This window comes from Podarcis gaigeae (assembly GCF_964106915.1).
Source record: "Podarcis gaigeae genome assembly, chromosome: 11".
NCBI classification, from domain to species: Eukaryota; Metazoa; Chordata; class Lepidosauria; order Squamata; family Lacertidae; genus Podarcis; species Podarcis gaigeae.
Genome location: NC_139687.1, coordinates 40,441,000 through 40,465,172, shown reverse-complemented (window position 1 = coordinate 40,465,172; position 24,173 = coordinate 40,441,000). Strand labels below are relative to the sequence as shown.

Below are 24,173 nucleotides of genomic sequence, written 5' to 3'. Positions count from 1 at the left end.
ATTTTTGTACAACTATACATGGACATATAGTAGTACAGCACAGACATCTTCAATCAGAAATAAATCAAGACCTGCAAACTCTATGAACAAATAACCATGGCTGGAACCCTAAATTTGCTCCTGCAGGCAGCAGCATATTCTGAGCAGAGTTCTGCTCCTGTAACACTCCCACCAGTGGAATCGGGGCTGGGTAGGAGGGAGGTGATTCTTATGGATGGTCCCTTGCCCTTACAACCTAATGTGTAACCCTCCCATAAAATCTGCTTCAAATGATTTGGGCATCCTCTGGAGCAGCATAAGAGCTGGTGAGGGTGGGCTGGCAAAAATGGCCTCCTCCTCTGGATCTGAGTCACAAACATGAGTACAGTCATACCTTGGATCCTGAATGCCTTGCGAGTCGAACGTTTTGGCTCCTGAACACAGCAAATCTAGAAGTGAGTGTTCCGGTTTCCGAACGTTCTTCGGAACCTGAATGTCCAGCGCAGCTTCCACGGCTGCTGATTGGCCGCAGAAGCTTCCTGCAGCTAATCGGAAGCTGTGATTTGGTTTCCCAACATTTTGGAAGTCAAACAGATTCCGTTCAACTTCTGAGTTATGACTGTAGATTAAACCCTTGTGTTTGTAGAAGCTTAGGATCCAAGCCAATGTATATATTGCTTTATCAATGACTTATTACAATTTGAATCAGGGTCTTTTGGGGGGCTGAGGTATAATGAAGGTGGCTAATGAGAATATGAAGTAGCCTACCTTCTCAGTTGCTGGGAGTGAACTCTGTTTCAGCTCTGAGTCCCCACCACTACCTTTGTTTTTACATATATCATCTCCAAAAGTCAGTTTTTAACAAACTTTTGAAAACATTTAACAAGCCAAATGTCCAAGAATTGTTCTGCACAAATTTGCTTGAAGCACTTTAGGAGATCTATTCTAGTAATGACCCTTTTGGTACATTTTGCACAAAATGAAACCATTTGTGGCAAGGCTGATACTGTGGAGTTCAGCTGTGCCTCACCAGCAATTTAAGGCCAGTCTTGACAGTTTTTCATGTTGTAAAAAAACAAAGAAAATGGCATTTGCTGTGCTAGACTATGAAGTCACTCTTTCTCCAAAAAGTTACTGCAGTTAGCATCAGAATTCAGTTTAGATCCTAGATGTAATTCTAAACCATAGTTTGGTATCATGAGCCTGAGCCCTGTGGTCATGTGCTCCCTCCTGCTTTCATCAGCACAAACCATTAAAAATCATTATTATTATTATTATTACTACTACTACTACTACTGCCGTTGTTGTTGTTGTTGTTGTGTTTATGTGGCACTCCATCACCCAAGTTTTCTGGATCGTTTTTTTTAAAAGACCGTAAAATCTAATCTAACATGGCATAAAACCTGCAGAAGAAGATAAAATCAATGCCTCAGAGCTCACTTCAGCACCTGAATTTCACAGATCTTAAAACTCCAAAAACCACAACTTGCCCTTATCTGAACTATTACACTATATTTATATTTCTAAAAATGGGGGATCAGCCATGGCATGTTTCTTCTTTCCAGCAATCCTAGGCACAACTCAAAACCTGTATAGCACATCTTTGTTTGAATGCCTGCTATCTCCTCCCACATCCCACCTTAAGACTGTGACTAAGGACAGACTCTGTGACTCCAACAGCAGACAACTTTCCCCACCAACATTACTCTTGCTCTGTTTACCAACCAGTCCTGGAGAACTCTGAACTTAGCACACAGTTTTGTGCCATTGTAGTTGGTCATGTGGATTTTGGTGTGTATGTTTTATTAAGCTATAGCCTATTTGGAAGAGCAGAGCATGTGAGAAGGCCAGTCTGTAAACCAGCTGTAGTTTTTAAAATTCTACTTTAGTTATGCAAACATTTCCAGATTTTAAACAGTGTGCATATTGAAAACTAGACTGTTTTTGAACACTAGAATATAAATAGGTGCTTTTCCTAAAATATAGCCACCCTTCTTCTTGGCTAGGCTTTCAGGGCCTTCATTGTCCTCCCTGTTTCCATAAAGAGGCTGATACCAAGAGGTTCACCGCAGGAATTGCAGTGGGACATAGATAAAGGCACTTTGGACAGTCTTACCTCACTAGGTTCACATGTGAGGAGATGAGTCAAAGTGGACAGGATAGCCTGCATAAAAAATGAGTGGTTAAGTCTCAAGGCACAGGAACAACATGATTTCCGCCCCAGTGCTGTGGAAAGGATGACTTCAATGCACTCACTCCTCTGCTGTCACATTTTTGACATGTTACGGATACTCACGTCAGAGCTGAACAGATGTAATCTTCTGCGTATGCTTCAACTGTTTATATGCCTTCAACAGAAGTGTCTAGGCCCTGAGATCACCAACCTTTTTGGGCCCATGGACACATTTGCAGCCTGGGCAACACACACAGCAACCAAGCCCACACAATTTATTATATTGGCTACAACAGAATGCTTTTTTCAAGCCTAATTTCAGGGAGGACCCTATGTGTGCCAGGGGAGGTTTGCAGGTGCCATGCTGGCAGCCCCTGTTCCCGCCAGCCAGCTCCTCACCCCAAAACACACTCAGAATGGCTTCATATACACATTGTACATTTAAACACAACTTGCCCCAAAGAATTCTGGGAGCAGAAATTTGTTGAGGGTGCAGGCAACTGTAGCTCTGTTGGTAAACTACAGTTCCCATGATTCTTTGGGAGAAGCCATGTCATTTAAATGAATGCTGTGTATGCAGTCAATAGTTTTCTACTCTGTATAACTAAGACAGCTTTGTTCTAACCTTGATATTGATTAGTTTGATGTAATCACTGGAGGCATTTATTTCTGAGGCGGTGTATATACCATACCTTTAAAGCACGTGGCTGTCTTCCAACACAGAATCTGGGGAAATGTAGTTCCCACAGAGCTACAATTCCTGACAACCTCAACAAACTATAGTTCCTAGGATTATTTGTGGCAAGTCATGGGCTTTGCATATATGACACGTGCACATGTGGACTGGGATTACAGTGGTACCTCGGGTTACAGACGCTTCAGGTTACAGACACTTCACGTTACAGACACTTCAGGTTACAAACTCCGCTAACCCAGAAATAGTACCTCAGGTTAAGAACTTTGCTTCAGGGCGAGAACAGAAATCACACGGAGGCAGCAGCGGCAGCAGGAGGCCCCATTAGCTAAAGTGGTGCTTCAGGTTAAGAACAATTTCAGGCTAAGAACGGACCTCGAGAACGAATTAAATTCTTAACCCGAGATACCACTGTAGAAATTTAAATAAGGTTAATGTTGTTGCATTTGTGGTGGGCTAGAAAAGCTAGTCTCTCCTTGAGTTCACCTTGGCATCAGAATGTGTCCCAGAGTGCTAGAAAAGCATGATGCCATAACTCGACTTGTGGAGAAAATATCACCTTAAATGGCACCTGTGGCAAAATCCCAAGTGACTGAGGCTAGTCTTGGCGCTTGTAAATCACCTCTCAGTATGAATCCCTCAAATGGCTGTTTTATTTTTCAAATGTACCTCAAATTTGCCTGTTGAGTTAAATTGTCAAGAATCATCGTTAACTAAACAGGAAAAGCAGCGTCATAAATCACTAGGAAGAAAAACGCACTACAGGCCTGGCGCCTGGGAAACAAGAGCCTAGCAAAACAAAAACACCCTGACATTGTGGGGCATTTGGAGTTGATTTTAGGTTTGCTTATCTGTTTATAACAACCATGAAAATGTTGTTAGTGTTGGAGACAAATAAAAGCGACAAGGGGCAAAACTCATTTCTGAGTTAATGGAGGAGTCAAGGAAGGCTCGCCTCAGGATTTCTTTCGGATTAAATGCCAAATGCTGATCTCAGTGCAGCAGGCGTGACTCCCATTTGAAGTTCATGGCTGCATGGACTGGCTGCTGAGGAGAGGGGACTTCGCCTCACTTGCAGTCTGTGAAGACTTGAGCACTTGTTCAGATTTTGTTTTTTTAAATTACTTTCTAGCCCTCGCAGTTCCAGGCCGCTCGTAATGGTGATCAAAGTATGTCTCAATGGGTCAAACCCAGCAAGCGATTTAAAATAAAACCCTCACATCTACTTGCCCTGTCAGAGGCCTACATTAACTGTTACGCACACAGAAAGCTCACACCATAGGGGTGCTCCACTGATTTCTGCTTATGTGTTTTATTTAGATCATTTCTATTTCTTTATTTGCGGATATCTTTAACAAAATCCCTCTTTTTCTATTATTTTAAAATATCACTCTAATGCAGCTTGAAGAATTTAACAAAAGAAAATGGGGGAGGTGGTGCAATTCTTCCGAGGTACCATTAGGTAATAACATCATTCAGGAGTGCCAACTTGAATAAAATATTGGAGGGGCCCAGGTAAGCTCCGCCCAGCATAATCACATGACACAATTCACATACACAATTTGAATGGCAATGCCCCAATATTTTATTGGGGGGGTGAAGCCCCTAGGAGTTGGTTCCTATGACATCATTATTATTTGTTTGCCTTTGCAGTTGCCTGTGTAGGGGTTGTAAGACCCATCCACTGTGCCAGTTTAGAAAATTTCTATACTGCTTTACATTAAAAAAAGCAACCTAAGTAATTTACTTCATATCTGAAAACATCACAAATACAATCTTGCAAAATGTCAGAATGCTATCAACACAATGGATATTTAGAGTTTCACCCTCCACTGAAACAAACAAAACTGTTCAGGTCATGAGCCTTTTGCATACAATCTCTCTAATCCCACAAGGAATTTTTCATATATGCACAGATGTTTGTTTACATATTTATGATAAGTATTCTGCAAATGGTCAACACAAAGTGCCTTACAGTATAGCCCAAACTAGTATAAAAGCAAGATCATAAAGACCGTCATATATTTAAAAATAGAAAATACAGTATGAAATACATTAAGCTGAAGACACCAACATTTTAGTCCAGGACTTCAGAGATAAAACAAAGCACAATGACAGTTTCAAAACATCACACCAGAATCAGCAATCTGGAGCAGTCTGGCATATAAAAGTCTTTAAGGCCCTTTTAAAAGCAACTCAAGAGAGGCAAAATATATGTCCAAGTTACATGTCAGTATATCAGGACCCCTGGGACTTCAGACTGCTAGACGGCATGCAAAACTCAAAATGTCGAGATCATTTTGCTCTCCTATCAAGTCCTGTTGTTATATCACCACTTAAGTTGCACTGGCTGTATCTACACAGATAAAAAACACTATTTAAAAATGCTATTGGGGGGGGGGAAGCTCCCAAGGCAATCTGTCATTGACTTTGGATTCTGCTCTACAGCGCCATCTGGTGTCACATTTTTATAATGCATTTTAACATTATAAATTGACCTGTGTAGCTGAGTCCTTAGGAAGACAGCAAGATATCTAGGCCTGGGCTGCTATGTATTAACTTTCTACTCTTGTGACCGAAGGGAACAACTAAATCCTAGCTCATTTTCTGCCTATTGACAAGCAGGACTCCATGTTTATAAGGAAATGTCAGTAAAACTACTCTGCGAAACCCAGATGCTTACTGGTGAACTAAACTTATATCAAGCAGAATGGATAGTACCATTATTAGATAGGTAAGGAAAGCAATGCAGACAAGCACTTAGAAACACAGAGAGGGAGGAAGACCATTGGTCCATCTAGTTTAGTATTGTCCATATTGACAGGCATCAACTCCCCAGATTTCAGACAGGGAGTGTTTTCCAGCCCTACCTGTGGATGTCAGGCAGGGATTGAACTGGGGACATTCTGGTTGCAAAGCAGATGGTCTACCACTAAGCTCTTAGACGAGCAAGTCCAGTGAATGTAGTATTTTTCCAGTCATCACAGATCTCTTTACAGATTGCTAATCACTTAAAAGAGCTTGTTATGAAAATTAGCTGTATGTTTGCCCTTTTGGTTAGCATAAGAATAGCCTATTGTAATTTTAAAAAAGGACGTTGAGGGACAAGCATTTAAGTCTGTTTGCAATGGTATATTCTGATGAGATAAAGTCTTCTATATTTGGAAGCTAATCATTTGATTGGACTCTTGTTTTTTTGCAGCTGTGCGAGGGCTTGTTGGGCACAAAGGCTTAAAAAAATCCAGAATATACAGAAAATGTTAATGGACATTATTGCTTTATGTGGATATGAACATAAGAAGAGCCCTGGTGGACCAAGCCAAGACCCATCTAGTACAACATCCTGCTCTCACGGGATGCCTATTGGAAAGCTGCAAGCAGGATCTGAGTGCAATTGCACTCTCCCCACTTGCAGTTGCCAGGAACTGGCATTCAGAAGCTTATCACTTCCAAATTCCAAGTCACATTTTAAGCACAAATACAAATTACTCCTTTAGTGTTGGCCCCACCACTTTTGTAGTGTTCCCCCCACTTCCTACATTCAGTGCAAAAAAGCGGGCAGTAAGGCACAAGTTTTAAAACTAATCACTATAATTACGGGGGAGCAATCGGATTTCATTGAACTTTGGGAAATATCATACCAAATAAATTCTCCCTTCCGAGTTCACCTATGGCCGAGCAGCTTAGTCCAATTATCAAACTTTTCTTTGTTTAAAAACAAAAACAGCCCCAACAATTAATTACCACACATAGTTTCGCCTGCACTGGCCATGCAGCAAAGTTGTTTCCTTTCAATTGTCTGCCACTCAGATATTTAGACAGGCTGTCATTGCCTGCCACCCACTGCCCCTGCTGCCTTGCCCCAATTTTTTCAAGCCCTACAGCGTTATTGTTTGATGTGTCTGGTGAGGGAATTAAAGTAGATGAAGACTGAGGATACCACTCCCTTAGGTAATATGTATTCCAATTCCCTCCAGCTATCTTGCTGCCAATCCCATCCTCCTCACCCCAGCCTGACTCCCCTGCACTGGAGACTGTGGAATAATTAAAACTCCTCTCAATTAGGTGTGGCAGAGTTAGAGATGCAGCTGAGATCCTGCAAAGGTGTACATACAAACTAGCTGGCCTGTCAAGATGGAGTTTCTTGTAAACTACACAGATGCAGGTTAACTAGCATGCACAATACAGCAACAAGAAGGGTGGGGGAAAGGAGCAATGATGTGCCAGAACAATTCTTGGAACCTACTTGAACCCTACAAAAAAATTGAGTTTGAGGGACACTTGATTTTGCTAATCATCTCAAATACATGTTAAAACTGCAGGAGATGGGGAAAGGAATGAGAAATAAAATATTGTGAAAAGGAGAGAAAAAAATAAATATGGAGAGAAGTGTTTTGGATATAAGGAAGATATGTACAAAAAAAAACATGGTGGAAAAATGAGTAGTAGAAATGTGGAGGTAGGGGAGAAGATAGATGGCAAGAGAAATGTTTGTATATTAAAAGGAAGCAGCATGGTCAGGTCCTACAGACAGTGGCTTACATGGAAGAAGAACCCTGCTTCCTACTCTCTTCAGTAACAGTTACCAGGCCCCAACTTTTAAATGGCCCATGGCTACTGAGTGCCTGGGTTTTGCACCCTTTGCAAACAACTGTGAGTGATTATTATGAAGCTATAATAATAAAAAAAAATAATTTATTATTTATACCCTGCCCATCTGGCTGGGTTTCCCCAGCCACTCTGGGTGGCTCCCAACCAAATATTAAAAACATGGTAAAACATCATACATGTAAGGAAGGTTTGACAGATCTAAGTTTTACTTCCCTTAGAAGCATTCCCATCATAGCTTCAAGATCAAGTTAAATAGTCCTAGTCTCTCAGCTTAAATCCGCAACGATGGACCCATGACTGAGTATGCATTAAATCAGTCTTTAATTCTCATTCAGAATTAAACCCTGAAATTGTATTATTAACTGGCATGGGTGTTTAAAAACAGCGCCCTCAAACTTGGAAGTTTCCCAACATTTTCTACAAGGAGCTCTGATACTGAAGACAGATAGCACAAAGTGGTTTATGATGCTTTTCCCTTTCCTGGTCTGCCGAACCTCCTCTGCCCCAAACACAGTTGATCATGGCACTGCCATACACAGCTATGCACCCCTTCAACAACTTAGCTTCTCACTGCTAGCCCATGAGGCAGACTGAGTCAACCACCTCAGGTGGCACCTGAGGTCAACCACCTCAGGTGGGCACCCACACAGGTATGTCCCCTGCCACAGCTGTGGGGGCTTCCAGGCTCCAACAAGATCTTGCAAGAGCCCCATGAAATCTCACAGAAGCTTTGTGGGGCTCTCACTAGATTTCATGGGGTTCTTGCATGTTCTCAGCGGAACCTGGAAACCACGGTCTTATGAAAGCCAGATTTAAGGCAATTGTAACATTATTTCAAAACCCTTTTTATTTGAATGTGTTTTGATGATATTACAGTTTGCTATTGCTGGGGGAATGCATTCTAAAATCTGCTGCAGCTTGTTTTCATATAGTATTTGCAAACAAGTCTGACAGGTGCAGCGCAAAACTCTACTAATGACAGCCTTAAGGTATAACCCTAAGTAACCAGTCAAGGAATCAAGCTGCAGTTTTCTACACATAATTGGATATGTAGAATGAGTGCTAACATTGAGAAATCAATTACTCAACACAGAAAGTTCCCACAGCATTTGTTTAGTTTCATGACCTGCAGAAGACCATGATGCATCAATAAGAAGCAGTCTAGACACACCAGAAAAGAGAGACAATTTTGCTAAATTCACAGCCATGCTTTGATTTTCAGTATTTCAGTATCCTAACTGGGCCAAACTCACTCCTCTTTCATTGTCTCCACCATTTTTGTGTTGAACTATTTATGGTATTATGAACTACAAAACAAACACATATTTGCTTGTCTAGATGCTTGTAAATTGTTGCACTTATTTACTTCCTCCACCACACGGCATCAGTTATCTTTTTCTGGCTCAACTGCATCCTAAGCACATGTATGCAGTCAGTGCCCTTCTCCTGTCTAACCTATACACCCCTGTGTAGTGTTATATCTTTCATTGTTACTTTCCTGGCCTGCTTTTTGGGGTTTTCTTAAAAAACTGTATTTCTAAGCATTTCCTGAGAAGGCTGGGTCTGCCCTCTGCTTTCCATACATTTCCAGTATATGGTTGGGCTAGCAAAAATGTTTGAAGCACCTTTCCTTCCCCATATCCTTTGCTTAGTATTATAGCCCTATAACCTGTCCTTATTCTGAAAAAGTATTTGATGTTTTCCTTTTATGGATTCGGGAGTACTCATGGTGAAATCTTAGTTTATAGAGACACTAGTGTCTGATTCTGTTGTTTTTAATTCAGTATTTAACAATGTTTTTTACTCAGTCATGGCTCACACAAAGGCTCTGAACAAAGGCTTTGCCCACTTTAAAGATGCTCCCATTCCTTGCCTCTTGAAATACTTTACCATCTATTATCTTGTTCAGGATTATTTTGTTGATAGGCATCAGCCTATGTCCATTGCAACAGGGAAATTTTTATATTCTTAAATAAAACATGGTGGGTTCGGTAGGAACCCAAGGATTGATTAATGGGATCAGGGTGGGGGTTGGGGGTAAAATACAGGGCTGGATTACAGACAACCCCAGACAGTGTGACCTATTTTGACAGGCTGACTATGTGTTACCTCTCCTATTTCTGTCTTGCTTATTATTGCAATCTCAACCATTTCTCACTCTCATAAGATTGGCTTCTCTATTGCTTTGCATATGAATTTCTTCAGTCAGTCAGTCAGTCATTCAAAGAATCTTCCTGGTTCTTTCATTGCTTTGCCTCATAACCCCAGATTAGTCAACTCTTTGCCTCTTATTCTCCAGCTCTGTATTAGTTACTAAGTATATCATCTGAATATATGTGTAATCAAGAACCATCCGACAATTTTATATTTCAGGAATGGCTTGTTCAAGCCACACAAAGTTACATTTGCTTGATTTTAAGTTATATATTTTCCCCTGATAAAATACAACCAGCACCATCTGGCTACTGAAAAATCCCCTGAGCAAGCCCTTTTGATATTTGTATCTATTTATCAGTCCTAAAATTATTTGCAACGGTTTTGATGTTCCTCCCAGGCAAAACAATCAATGTTCTCTATTAATAACATCCAATATTATGCCTATATTCTGCAGTGTACATTGTGATGACATATGAAAAGTCAATCATATTGTTTAAAAAGTAAAAGGAGCATGTTGGCCCCGTAAGAATGGCCCCGTAAGAAACAGCTAAAAATCAATACTATTACCACACCAACCAAAATATTACCAAAAGCTTTTGTGTGCTCCTGGAATCTTTGTCAGGTTACATGGTAAACAGATTTGGGAGAGGGTTGTTAAATGCATGGCTGATGTTAAAGCCATAGAGTCTGCATCTGGTTAAGGTCTTCAAATAGAATAGGAGTGGGGGAATCACATATATTCAAATGTCAGGAACAGCTGGTATATCAATAATTTGACTGGTGAATAGTCCGCTGTATGTGATTAATTATGTGGAAAGTTTGTATTAAGGCCTGTGACCATCCCTTGAACAAGTAGTAAAATCTTAAAACTGACTTATTGAGGGGGGTTAGAGTTTATGTTTTGGGTCATGTAACAAAGAACATTTCACAACATATAATTCACAAGTAGAAAAGAAACACAGGTTCTTTCACATGTTGGATGGTGCTAGGAGACAGGATTTTGGATGACAGATTGTGGGATGTGAAACACAAGAGCAGTCAAATACAACACTACAACATCCCTAGAGTAGACATAAAAGGGGATGTCTGGAACAGCCAGTCGGAACTTCCTGTTTCTCCTAAGCTGGGACAGACTTCCTCTGCAAGTGACTAGAGGTGGGCGTGGCCTCACCTGTGCAGGTAACAAAAGCATAGGACTGTCCACCATCTCTGACTACATTCATTGGAGAAACAACATCTGCTTAGCCTAAAGATGCTCTCTTGGCTTCTTGGCTTCCAGCCAAGAGAGGACAAAGGAACTGTCTCTTTATGGGATAGTTTCCAGGTATATTACTTTTCTAAGCTAAGTCTGCTTACTGGGATCCAATTGTGAACAGAATGTGAGTGAGTAAACTCTTTTTATACTTTTATAGAAGACTGTGTCATGTCTTATCTTTTATGAGGGACTAAAGGGGAATTACCTTTAAAACGTATTATAGAGGCTTTAGCGAGCCTGAGCAAATGCATCCACTGTAAGTTTAAAGAGGGGAATGTTACTCTGCTAAATTGTGGAACTTGTTAGCACAAGTTTGAAATGATATAATCAAACAATATATCCTCTCCTGCATCCTTGAACATTCCCACACAGATGAGACTGATCCACACATATCCAAGACAGACCAAGAAAATATCTGTATATGGGGAACATAACTAGGAGAATATAAGATTTTATTTACCAATTATGACAAATCTAATCAATTTCACTTCTTTGCTGGTGGGTCAAAACCCCACCAATACCAGACTGTAGATTTGGGCTGTTCATCCTTTTCCACAACTCTCCCACTTGAATGTACAATTACCTCTCATTTGGCTATATAATGAATTTAGCTACTAGGGCTATGGATGGAAGGAGTAGTTCACATCCACAGTTTTATGTTTTTTCATCCCACAGACATGGATTTCTGCTTTAGTATCCTTGATATTCTTACTTTAAGGAATTGTGTTGCAATCATTCTGATACACATTCAAGTACAGATGGCCTTTGCTCCCAGTAGGATTTCCATTCTTAACCTTATCATACCCCTAGCTGATCGCCAAAGAATTGATGCTTTTGAATTATGGTGCTGGAGGAGACTCTTGAGAGTCCCATGGACTGCAAGAAGATCAAACCTATCCATTCTTAAGGAAATCAGCCCTGAGTGCTCACTGGAAGGACAGATCCTGAAGCTGAGGCTCCAATACTTTGGTCACCTCATGAGAAGAGAAGACTCCCTGGAAAAGACCCTGATCTTGGGAAAGATTGAGAGCACAAGGAGAAGGGAACGACAGAGAACAGTGTTCTTGAAGCTACTAACATGAGTTTGACCAAACTGCGGGAGGCAGTGGAAGATAGGAGTACCTGGCGTGCTCTGGTCCATGGGTCATGAAGAGTCAGACATGACTAAAAGACTAAACAACAACAACTCCACCCCTGGCTAGCTTGCACATCCAGACCCCAATAACTTCCCTGCCCCACAACTGATAGTAAATCAGAGAACTGAGCAGAAAGTGGGTTTGGGATAATTGCCCACTTCTAGAGAGATACAATATCGTTTTCAGAAAAGAAACCTGCTGAATTATTGCCACACCCTTAACTGTACACTAGCTTCTGAATACTGTACCCCCTTGCTTTTTTATCTTCCAAGCATGCAGAGAATGAGGACCAAACCAGACAGATTTTGAGTGGGCTCTTTAGATGTCAGTGATTGGCTAATGGAATGGCTGACACATATTTCAGAAAGCACCTCATGCAGTTTTCTGGGATGGGCCACCCTTATCTCCACCCTATGCTTGTAGGTTTTAGAACTGCAGCTCTAGACATACTATGACTTACATTACAGTAAGTGTAATACTTAGAAATCCCTGCAGGTTGCATTCAATTACATGCTTATTTTTTATTTAAAGCATTTTTACCTGGCTCTTCAGCCAAAAAAGGACTCCTAAAGCAGCTTATATAAGGACACCTAGAGCAACAATCAAAACAACCACTGCCTACAAGTTTTACAATTTAAAATAGGAAAGAAAAACAGGGAAAATATAAAGGAAGAGGAACACAAAAAAAATCAGGCACCAGTTCTTAAAGTTACACAGTAGCTCTTACAATAACCAGTTGATAAGAAAACCATTTCCTACTTCCCAACACTCCCTCTGCTGGAATAAGTTTTAAAGTTTGTGGCTAGCATTGTCAGAATTCATCCAATATTTTTCTTAAAATAGTTATAATGACAGAAACAGTTTGGATAAGAGCTGAACTGTTTAATAATTAATCACAGAGTCTTGTTTTGGGATGTGGGCAGAGTCATTGTCATCAGTGCCTTTTAAGAAGAGATTATTGAAGCACTTCACAGGCAGCTGTACTTAATGAGAACTAAAACATGGTTTAGAACAAGTTTCTGGAAAGTACCACATTCTTTCAAATAATACAATTCCTCTCCTACCAAAGAGAGAGGTAATTGCTGCCAGAGAAGTATAATGTACAAGTACAGGTGAATTAAAGTGCAACCAAAGCAATCACTGATGCACTGTGCATTGCATAGTGTATCATTTACATTAATCAGACCAATTTTCTCATCACTGTGAAGCAGCCTTCAAGGATGATCGAAGTATTTTGACACTCACTTCCGATGGTGGCAAAATGCCATTAATAACAGAAAGTCTTAGAAATAGTATAGCCAGGCACTGAAGAAAGAGATGAGCAGCAAGAATGTATCTGTCTACTCAGCAGGGTATGATTGCTACTAGAGAGTGCATGTTTGAATTAAGAAGCTAATCAAAAACACACAAAAATCCCTATTTTGAAGCAACTGATTGGCATCTGTCATTCCCACTCCAGCAAAACACCCCAATCTAATTCTAAGCATGCCTACTCCAGAATAGGTTCTGCTGGTTATCAGTGACTTCCCCACCCCCTGCCTCTCCAAGGAGGTACATTTAGGACTACAGCTTAAAGGATCTTCTACATCCAGAGATGAATGAAGAAAGGAAACACCACAGTTAATTTCTTGCAGTATTCAGACTAAATATTCTCATATTTTCTTTCACTGGACTGATTAAGCTTTGAGAATCAGGAAAATGCTTGACAATCAGTTTGCTTTGTTCTCTGGTGACTGATTATTCACATAGGCCACCAGAGGGAGTGGCCTTCAAAGCCTGGAATCTGCAGGGGAAATGAAAATCATGTTCCAGGACACCACTATACTTGACCCTCCATTTTTATAACGCAAAAAGGTACAGAGGGCTCCCCAAATTCCTCATACATTTTGTTTCATCAGTGTCTGTTGAATATAAGAAGTGCCCTTTAGAAGAAACAGACTTCCTCATTTTCGCCCATGTCAAATGTTACAGGTATCATTCTGATCACATAATAAGCCTTTTTTCAGTCCATTCTGAATTTTTGATGTTTCCTATACTGGGTTAGATCAGGAGAAAACCGTAAGGAAGGAGTTGCACCCCGCCCCTATGACAGCACAGCCATACTAATCTCCTATATGCTTCTAATTTTTTGTTAAACTAATGATATACATCTTGGTTATTGATCTCTTACTGTGAAGTGCTCCAGAAAGACCTCACAAAACTGGGTGATGGGCAACAAAATGCCAAATTAAGTAGTCATAAAATGGTGTATGCCATGGCAAAAGAAACATTGCTTATTAGGCAAAAGGTGTGGTCCTGCTGGCACAGAAATTATCCGGGGCTCAGTCATTGGTAGGCCAGTTTGTTGTAGGCTATAAATTTATATGCTCAGCCATCCCAAAGCTTGGCACAGTCTTTCCTTCAACAGTAACTGAACTTTAAATGAAGGAAGAGAATTGGCACAGGGATTCATGCAGGTAATGTGAAGAAAAAGGAACAATACAATGATTGGGTTTTGTTGCCCATTAAACAACCTTCTCCTCATTATAAAATCTCTCTCTCTCTCTGAAAGCTAAGGGTATTATATACAAATGACATTGCAAGTCTGTCCAGAGTTTATGTTTCACAGCAACCTCTAGCTACATTTAACAATACTGTATGTTCTGTTTTATTTTAAGTATAAGCAGAAACTTATACCGAATACAGTAAATCATTTAAAGCAAATGCCTAACTGCCATTAAAAACGAAGGACAAAAGCTGGCAATGCTTTGACTGATCTGACTAGAGCATCTCAAGCTCAGAGGCTCTCAAAAACCAAATAGTGAGAATGAAGAATGGGCCCATTACCATGAGATAACACTGTCTGTCAGGATTATTTTCTCCCCATAGAGAAGCAAGGTTACGGTATGAAGTGCTGAAGTTTTCATATCTCATTTTTAGAAATTGGAAAAAGGTGGCACTGCTTGTACTTTTTAAAGACACGCATGAGTTCTCGTTAATTTATGTTGTGATTCTTTGGATTTTTAAATTAAACGCCAAAATAATTCTAAATTTGGTATGATGACCAAAACAAACTTAGCAACTGTATTATTCAAGCCAGTCTAGTTTGCCACAATTAGACCCTCTTTTATATAATCTTAGATGCCAAAATCAACAAAAGAAACAATGTTCTTATTCTCTAAGGGTAACTATAGGCCAAGGTATTTTCAAACCCTCCTTTGAAGGCCCATCCATAAAATGATGTGCGTAGAAGTACTGTTAAGAGCTATGCATAGACTCTCCTGGCTGAAAGTAAAGTGCTGGGAATTTGCCAAAAATACAACCATGCTTTAAAGGAAACCATTTTAAAAGCATCTACTTGGGCTTCTTTATATACAGAAAATCTCCTGGTTTTTCATACCACCTTTGTGGTATAATGAAAGATTTATTTCCATAAATAGGTTAACTACTAAGGATTTGTTATTATTGCTGCAGGCCAATTTCAAATATATTTATTTTCTTAAAATGGAGAATATTTCCTCCTCAAAAATCCCACAAAATAAAATATGCTTTATCTGGCAGAGGGAAGAAAGATTACTAGTACTAATTGCTCTGTCAATAATTGCAACCACTGGTTTCCTTTCCCTGTTTACCTTTTCTCAATATGCAATCTGCTAATGTAACACTTCTTCTCTTTACAATATTTGTCCTTGGCACCAGATAATAACACTATTTTGTGGGCCTAAAAGCAGCAGACAATCCAAGAGTTTCACTCCAACACTGTTTATGACGTTTTAAAAGAGTCTGTTGTGCAGCCATTGGAGGGAGCAGAATATCCCAAGCCTTCCACAATTCTACTTCTCTTTGGTACATATAATCTCTTCTCTAGAGTTCATAACTTTTCTCTCTTTCAAGCACACTTGCATTTTCACTGATTATTCTTTCATCCCACTATATACAAAAGCTCTCACTTGTCATCCCCACCCAGATGAATCACTCTAGTACAAGGCCTGCAGCATGGGTGGCATCTCAGCATCTTGGCCAAGCCTGGCAAACTGGTACACCTGCTCTGCCTCAAGGCTAAGGCAGCAGTGCTGGACAGATCTTCATCTTCTCTTCGCCTTAAATCAAAGCCATTTGAGAAAAATGAACAAATTGCTCTTATTGAGGGAGTTAAAGCAAGAGAAATGATTACACACATCCATGAATGCCTGGCTTGAAGAGCACAATAACCTGATGCTGAAGAGTATTCTTGCACTGCCCATTTTTATCCACAAACCTAATGTTCTAATAGGCCAGCGTTCACAGAGGACACACATAGGATCTCCCTGACTTGTTGAAGGGATTTATTTCCTTCACGAGCACAAATTACTCCCTATATATGAAATAAGCCAACAGGTGTAAGGTCAGTCAAGCCAATTGTTATGGCAGTGCCATCTATATACAGTGGTACCTCGGGTTACAGACGCTTCAGGTTACAGATGCTTCAGGTTACAGACTCTGCTAACCCAAAAATAGTACCTCGGGTTAAGAACTTTGCTTCAGGATGAGAACAGAAATCGTGCGACGGTGGTGTGGCGGCTGTGGGAGGCCCCATTAGCTAAAGTGGTACCTCAGGTTAAGAACAGTTTCAGGTTAAGAATGGACCTCCAGAGCGAATTAAGTTCTTAGCACGTGGTACCACTGTAAATGAATAGGGCATGTCAGCTCAGGAGTCAGCCAGTGAGTGTCAGGGAGAGTTTTGAGAAGGCAGTTGGAGTCTGTGTTATGTTTTCAACTGCTGAAGCAACAGAAATACTTTGTACTTATATGTATATATCTGCCAAAGTCAAAAGCCTACAAGCTGTATGCATATATCAACATCCAGAACTATGTTACTGAAGCCTTTCTATTCTGCAACAATAAACTATTTGGACCTTAAGCTGCCTCTGTGTTGTGAATGGAATTGGGGGTTAACTTCCATCTTGGGGGTATCTCACCTTAGATTCCCAGTGTGGCGTGCCCCTGAAATAATCGTAATTATTGTTTATTAGATTTTTAGTCACTTGTTACCCAAATGTCTCCAAATGATTTACAGTGGCCTACAGAGACTGACCCACGTTACAGAAATCATCTGTAGTACACCAGACATTCTGTTCCTAATAATAGCTAGAATGGCAGTATTAAAATGTTTTTCTATATATGGGAATATGGCTGTTGCCCCACTAAAAGCAATAGTCACTGCTTTTAGTTGCAAGTAATTTTTACAGATACTTAGGAACAGAAAATATCTAGTAACTACACAGCCCCAGGTGCCACGTAATACCCATTTCACATTTGTAAGAAGTCAATCTTTAAGTGTGGTGGTCCTTACACTTTGGGACACCCTGCCTGAGATCACACAGGTGCCTTCATTGTACTCTTTTCGGCACCTATTGAAAGCATTCTTGTTTAGAAAAGACTACCCAGATGCTTAGAAACTTGAGGTAATTTTAATCTGTTTTAGTATTTTAACTTTAGCATGTTTTAAAGTATGGTTGTAATTTTTTCTGGAAGTTATTGTTTTATCTTTTTGTAAATTGCTTTGAGGTGTTTTTTTTTAACAATTAAGCAGTGTATAATTTTTATTAACTAAAGGGTAGCCTCAGAGTCACGCCCCGGCCCCAGCCACATCCCTAAAGCAACCTGATTGGCTGCCTGGCTACGTGGCATGGCTGGGGTCTCCCCTAGGATGATGCGGGAGGGGAGAGCCAGGAGGCCTGACCACAACCCAGCCCCACAAAAAAGTGGAGCTGATTTAAGAAAGCTTGTTTAGTTTCTGGGATTTTGTGCTCTGTTATAGGAATACATAGGAATGCAATTCCATGTATTTACCTGGGGATTATGTATGTATTTTGTGGCTATAACTTTCAAACTCTAGATAGTGTCTAAGATGGATTATTGCAATGCATTGTACATGGCTTTAGAATACAGTGGTACCTCGGTTTACGAACTTCATCTGTTCCGGAAGTTTGTTCTTAAACTGAAACCATTCTTAAACCGAGGCACGCTTTCCCTAATGAGGCCTACCGCCGCTTGTGGTGCCCTTCCACCATTCAGATTCCATTCTTAGACTGAGGTAAAGTTCACAAACCAAGACACTACTTCTGGTTTTGCGGAGTTCGTAAACTAAATTGTTCGTAAACAGGGCTGTTCTTAAACAGAGGTACCAATGTAGTTGAAAAACTTCAATTAGTGCATAATGTGACAGGCAGACTGTCAGTGAAACCAGCAAAGAGCTAACATATAATGATTCTGGAGCACCTGTACTGCCTGTCAGCCAATTTCCAATAAGTATTGTCCCACATCAACCTGCCAGGATACTGATTTTATCACCTGAGATCTTTCTCTTTGTTGCATCTCCAAAAGAAGCCCAGAGGGTGGCCCGGAGAATGGGCTTTCTCTGAAATAGTACCCCAACCTTTGGAACTTTCTCTCCAGGGAGGCATGCTTGGTGCTACCTTTAAGTACCAGGTAAAAACCTCTTTATTCTCCTTAGTATATGGTCAGTTTAATAATATTGTATATTGTTGTTACAATCCATACTTTAGTATGTGGTTTTATAATTGTTTTTGCACCAATATTTTGCACTGTTTAGTATGTTTTATCAAGTTCTGTTGTAGTATTGTAAATCCCTTTGAGACTTTTATTTTAGTATAAAGCAATATACAAATGTTCTAAATCAAATCAAACTGCCCTGCTTTGTTATTTTATTGTTTTACAAATCTGTTGGTTTGCAAATCCCAAGTAAGAAGAATAATCCTTATAATGTCTGAGGATAATGTTAGAACTTTAGATATTATAATCCTCAAGGAAGAGCAACAGAGTAAATAATTGTATATAAATATTTCTGTTTTAAAATTCTGTTCCTTCTATTTTGGAGGGAGAGAGTATGGCTAGATGTAGATGCCGACAGTTTACTGGAATTTGACAGAAACTGTAATAATCAGCTTCCATTTCTAGTGCCAGCTCTCTCCACATCCAAATCCCTGGGACCCTCTTCTGCCAGATCTTATTTGGGCTTCCAGTGCTCCTGAGGTTGTTTGTTTTCTATCACTTTAATGTGGAGGCTATGGTACACCTTAAGAGGGCTGAGTGCTTCTCCCACCAAAGCTGACTGCCTTTTGGGATATTTCACTCCTGCTTCAGGGCACAGGCAGATTGGCAGAAGATGGAAAAATAAGTGGGTTCAAATACACTGGGGTCATAAGTGATGCACTACCTACAGATAATGCAAGATTTGTTACAAAAGGAAAGCTGAAGCCTAATTGTTTCCCTTTAACCCTCATTTTTAAGCTCTTGGAACATGTAGCCCGAAAGTCATTATCAGTTTTAAGGACTAAGCAAACTATTTAATTTTCGTGCTTGAAAATTAGTATGAGGATACAGTGTAAACAACATTGAGACAGCAGGAGTAACCATAACTATCTCTCATAATCATCCAAGCGTTTCAGTTTCTGTCTGAGCAAAAGCTCATTTGACCATCACAATTCACATTGGCTTCTAAAATTAGAAACTAAGTACCACTGGGTGGTAAGAGAGATGACAGTGCTGCAATACAGCGTGGAAGACTGTGGATTGTGTGACTGCACAGAGCCACTTGGAAGATTGGGAACAAGTAGGTACTGTACAACCTTTTATTTGTCTTTGTGGTTCTTGTGTAGCCCTTATGGGATCTGAGGTCTCATTTTTTTAAAAAAAGGTCTCAAATAGTATCTTCTCAGCATTTGCCTCTTTTCTTGCATTAACATCAACTGATTAAAGCTGAAGGCAAGGGCCAGGTTACTGCTCTGCGGATGGTCTCCACAGCTACTATCTTCTAGACAACTGCAAATGTAGCTTGGGTCCCTGTTGAAGGCACATTATCTTCTAACAGACTTTGCATCTGAGCCCACCCATAACAAGTTCTAACAGTTGTGACACAACCCACCCTGAGGTTGTGTTCAAGCCCCTAACATATTCCTTTTCCCTTTTCCAAAACAAATAAAAATATGAGACTCCAGCTTGAAGTCTTGGGTCCTTTGTACAGTAGATAAAAAGATAAAGCTGTTGGGCCAGTAATGAATGGTCTCGCGTATCCTGAGCATTGCGGAAAAGGCAATAAAAACACAGATAAACACAGCATCCTGTGTAGCCTGAAAACATGAAACAACTCTAAGCAAAAATTCTAAACAAAGGACAACCTTTTTCTTTTCTTTGTTTTTTTTTAAAACTTGATAAATGGAGGATTGTACCTCAAATCAGAAAATTTGCAATCTGTGAGCTAAAGTAACAGCAACCAAAATTACAATTGTAATGCAAGGTCTAGAGGACATGTAGCCATGGGCACAAAAGTTTTGAACATCTATCTTGTCAAAACTAAAGATTCCGTACTTCATGGGGACTTACTAAATAGACACAATTTAAACAGCCTTAAAGGAATGTTTCTAATAGTAGGTCTTCCCTCAAAAGGTACATGAAATGCTGCAGTACTTGCTGATAAAATTAACTTCCGCGGCTTCCGCGCGGGTCATGGGACCGAGACGGCTCTAGTTGCCCTAACAGATGATCTTCGTAGACAGCTGGATCGAGGCGGCTCGGGGCTGCTGATTCTTCTAGATCTGTCAGCAGCTTTCGACATGGTTGATCACGAACTCCTGGACCACCGCCTTGCTGACGTGGGGATTCAGGGCACAGTCCTTCAATGGCTGCGCTCATTTCTCTCTGGTCGGGGACAGAGGGTGGCGCTTGGGGGGGAATTGTCATCGCGCCACTCCTTGGTGTGTGGAGTACCTCAGGGTGCGATACTCTCCCCGATGCTTTTCAACATCTTTATGCGCCCCCTCGCCCAGCTTGTCCGGAGTTTTGGGCTGGGTTGCCATCAGTATGCTGATGACACCCAACTCTATCTGTTGATGGATGGCCATCCTGACTCGGCCCCAGACACACTGACCAGATGTTTGGAAGCTGTGGCTGGATGGTTACGTGGGAGCCGGTTGAAGCTAAATCCTTCGAAGACAGAGGTCCTGTGGCTGGGACGGGACGATATGGGATCGGGGGGGCAACTCCCATCTCTTGCGGGGGTGCAATTAGTGCCAGCACCATCCGTTAAGAGTTTGGGTGTAATCTTCAACACCTCCCTTTCCATGGAGGCGCAGATTGCAGCTATAACAAAGGCAGCATTTTCCCATCTCCGCCAAGCTAAGCAGTTGGCTCCTTACCTCTCTCGCCCTGACCTAGCCACTGTGATCCATGCGACGGTCACCTCCAGACTGGATTATTGTAACTCGCTCTACGTGGGGCTGCCCTTGAGACTGACCCAGAAACTCCAGCGGGTGCAGAATGCTGCAGCGAGACTCCTTACGGGGTCTTCGCTGCGAGACCACATTCACCCGGTGCTATACCAGCTGCACTGGCTCCCGGTGGAGTACAGGATCAGGTTTAAGGTGCTGGTTTTAACCTTTAAAGCCCTATACGGCCTAGGACCCTCGTACCTACGGGACCGCCTCTCCTGGTATGCCCCACAGAGAAACTTACGGTCTTCAAATAAAAACATCTTGAAGGTCCCAGGCCACAGAGAAGTTAGGCTGGCCTCAACTAGAGCCAGGGCTTTCTCGGCTGTGGCTCCGATCTGGTGGAACGCTCTGTCACTAGAGACTAGGGCCCTGTGGGACTTGACATCTTTCCGCAGGGCCTGCAAGACAGAGCTGTTCCACCAGGTCTTTGGCCAGGGCACAGCCTGACTCCCTCCCTCGGCAATCTTCGTGGAGCTCTGGCACAATGGTTGCCAGTGGCTTGATTTGAATCAATTTTATAATGAATGATTTTAGAGTGTTGTTTGTACTGTACTTTTGTACTTTTTTATTTTTGTTAGCCGCCCTGAGCCCGGCTTTGGCTGGGGAGGGCGGGATATAAATTAAATATTATTATTATTATTATTATTATTATTATTATTATTATTACTTGTAATGAATGTACTGACAGATTTACTTATAGCAAGCAAATAATCAAAGTCCTCAAATAATGTTTGGGGAGTCAAATCTTTCACAGGCTAACTCTGAAACCTGCTCCATTTATTGTTATACAATCAGGATGCACAATCCAATCTAGTATGCAGAACACTACAAACCTCCTTAGAATGTTTAATATGGCAGAGTCCTCCACACTATGAAATGAAGGCACAGCACATTATTATAAATTCCCATCCCCTTTCCATAGCAAACCAGGTCTGGAACAAGGACTCTACGCCTTAGATGTGAAGGCTGTTTATGTACCTGGAATCACTGAAGGCACAATGAGTCACGTCCCACTTGATCTCCTATAGCACCTGAGTCATTATCTCAACTAATGGGAGTACATAAGAGAACTGAACAGACTACAATAACAAAGAGCTACTGCAATGCTCTTTGTTTAAAAACTTTATGTTTTTATCTTTAAAAACATTATGGAAGGTACAATTGACCCAAAAAGCAGTTGCCACAATGCTGGTTAGAACAAGTCAGCTCGTTTTACGCTAGTTGGTTACCAATTTGTTTCCAACTCAATATAAAATGCTAGTATATACCTTAGATGCATGTATTGCCAAGGACTGGATTATGTGAAGACCCTACATGCCAATATGTACCTATCCAAGCCCACAGATTGGCTTTCAAGATGCTGCTCTCTGGACTGTCATTAGATAAGATCTGACTGGTGGGTACTAGAAACTGTAGAATTCTCTCTCTTACTGTCCTCAGACATGTGGTGAAGTCCTTTTTGTTTCACAAGCCTTTTTATAAGAATTGTTTTATGATCTCTGTACTGGCTGACTCAGATTTACAGATATTCTGGTACTGTCCAACATACCTTTTAACTGTTTTTACTACTGTCTGGTTTGTCTTACTGCATGCTGGAAATATATATATATTGAAAGATGAGGTATAAATGAATAAATAAAATAAAATAAATAACAGGACAGCCTTTCTTGTACTCTGTTAATCCCTCAACATCTGCAATTCTTGAGTTGCTATTCCGCAGTTGTAGGGATACTTTGAATTTCAGTCTGTTTCTGATAGAACCAAGACTGGTCTCTGCAAGCTTGCACTCAGTTGGGACAAGTGTCCTTTATCCTGACCCAAACTGAATATATCTCCCAATGACAAAGCCTTCTTCCATAGTGCTATTTGAGATCACTTTAAGCCTTGGAGGTCAGACGACACCTGGTATACTCCCTGCAGACCCTTTCTCTAGTCATTATCTGCTTCATTTCTGAAGGTAGAGAGACTGAAGCAAGTCTCTGAGGAAGATCTTAATACACCAGTAAGTTAATGCAGGAGAGGACCTGACCTGAGTCCCAAACTATTTATGGTTTTAAAAGTTAACATCACTCTGAATTGTGTCCAGAAATAGACCACAAACCAATGCAGATTTTAAGATCCGCAGCACAGGTTCCTTTCATCCAATCAGTAATCCACCTTCTGCTGTTTGTCCTTTCTGTAGTTTTTTAAACAATCTTCAGAGGCAGTCCGATGTACAACACAGTCTGAGCTGGATGTTACCAAAGCATGGAAAACTTGCATGGAAGTCTATGTCCAGATGTCAACGGGAGAACCAGCCTCCGCTGGTGAAAGGTAATTCACGTTACAGAAATAACTAGGCCTCCAAAGTTAATGTCAGAGCAAATAGTTATTCTATCCTGCAAACGTGATTCATAGGAGTTATGCAACTCCATCTGTAACAGGCTGATCATCACCACCATGGCAGATGTACCACTGATCAGCAGTGTATGGCTTGAGTGTCAGTTTTCTGGCCCTTAACTAGCCCTTTACCAGTTCACAGTACTGATTCACCGCTTCAATTTGATGAGAGGGAGAAAGTCTGTCTACTGCCTATCTAGATAAAATTACAGAGATTCTTTCTAACTGAAGAAGAAAGAATCAGTTCAGTTACAATCAATTCTTGGTATATCTGGATATTTCACAATATTGGCATACCTTTAGTTTAGCTGTTTTATCTATAGATTTTAGTGTGGTTGCACAACAGGCAATATTCCATATTCTTAGACTTAAAAGAAAAGAAATATTAAACATAGCATTCCATTCTAGCATGAAAGTGGTAGCTTTAAATTACTTAACTGTAAATTACCTTAAATTTTGCATAAACCAGCCTTATGTTCAGAACTCTCATAGATACATCTTCCTATAACAATATAGCTTAATATATACAAATTTAAAT

General features: G+C 40.7%; 1 long non-coding RNA gene across 1 annotated transcript in view; it reads right to left on the bottom strand.

Annotated features, from left to right (window-relative positions):
* Nucleotides 1-1,285: 1,285 nt before the first annotated feature.
* Nucleotides 1,286-24,173, bottom strand: part of LOC310827549 — a 43,451-nt gene continuing 20,563 nt past the window's right edge. The window contains exons 2-3 of the long non-coding RNA XR_014556394.1: nt 2,096-2,143; nt 1,286-1,382 (exon numbers count right to left, since the gene is read on the bottom strand). This is a non-coding gene — a long non-coding RNA (uncharacterized lncRNA). The remainder of the gene's footprint in view (nt 1,383-2,095; nt 2,144-24,173) is intronic.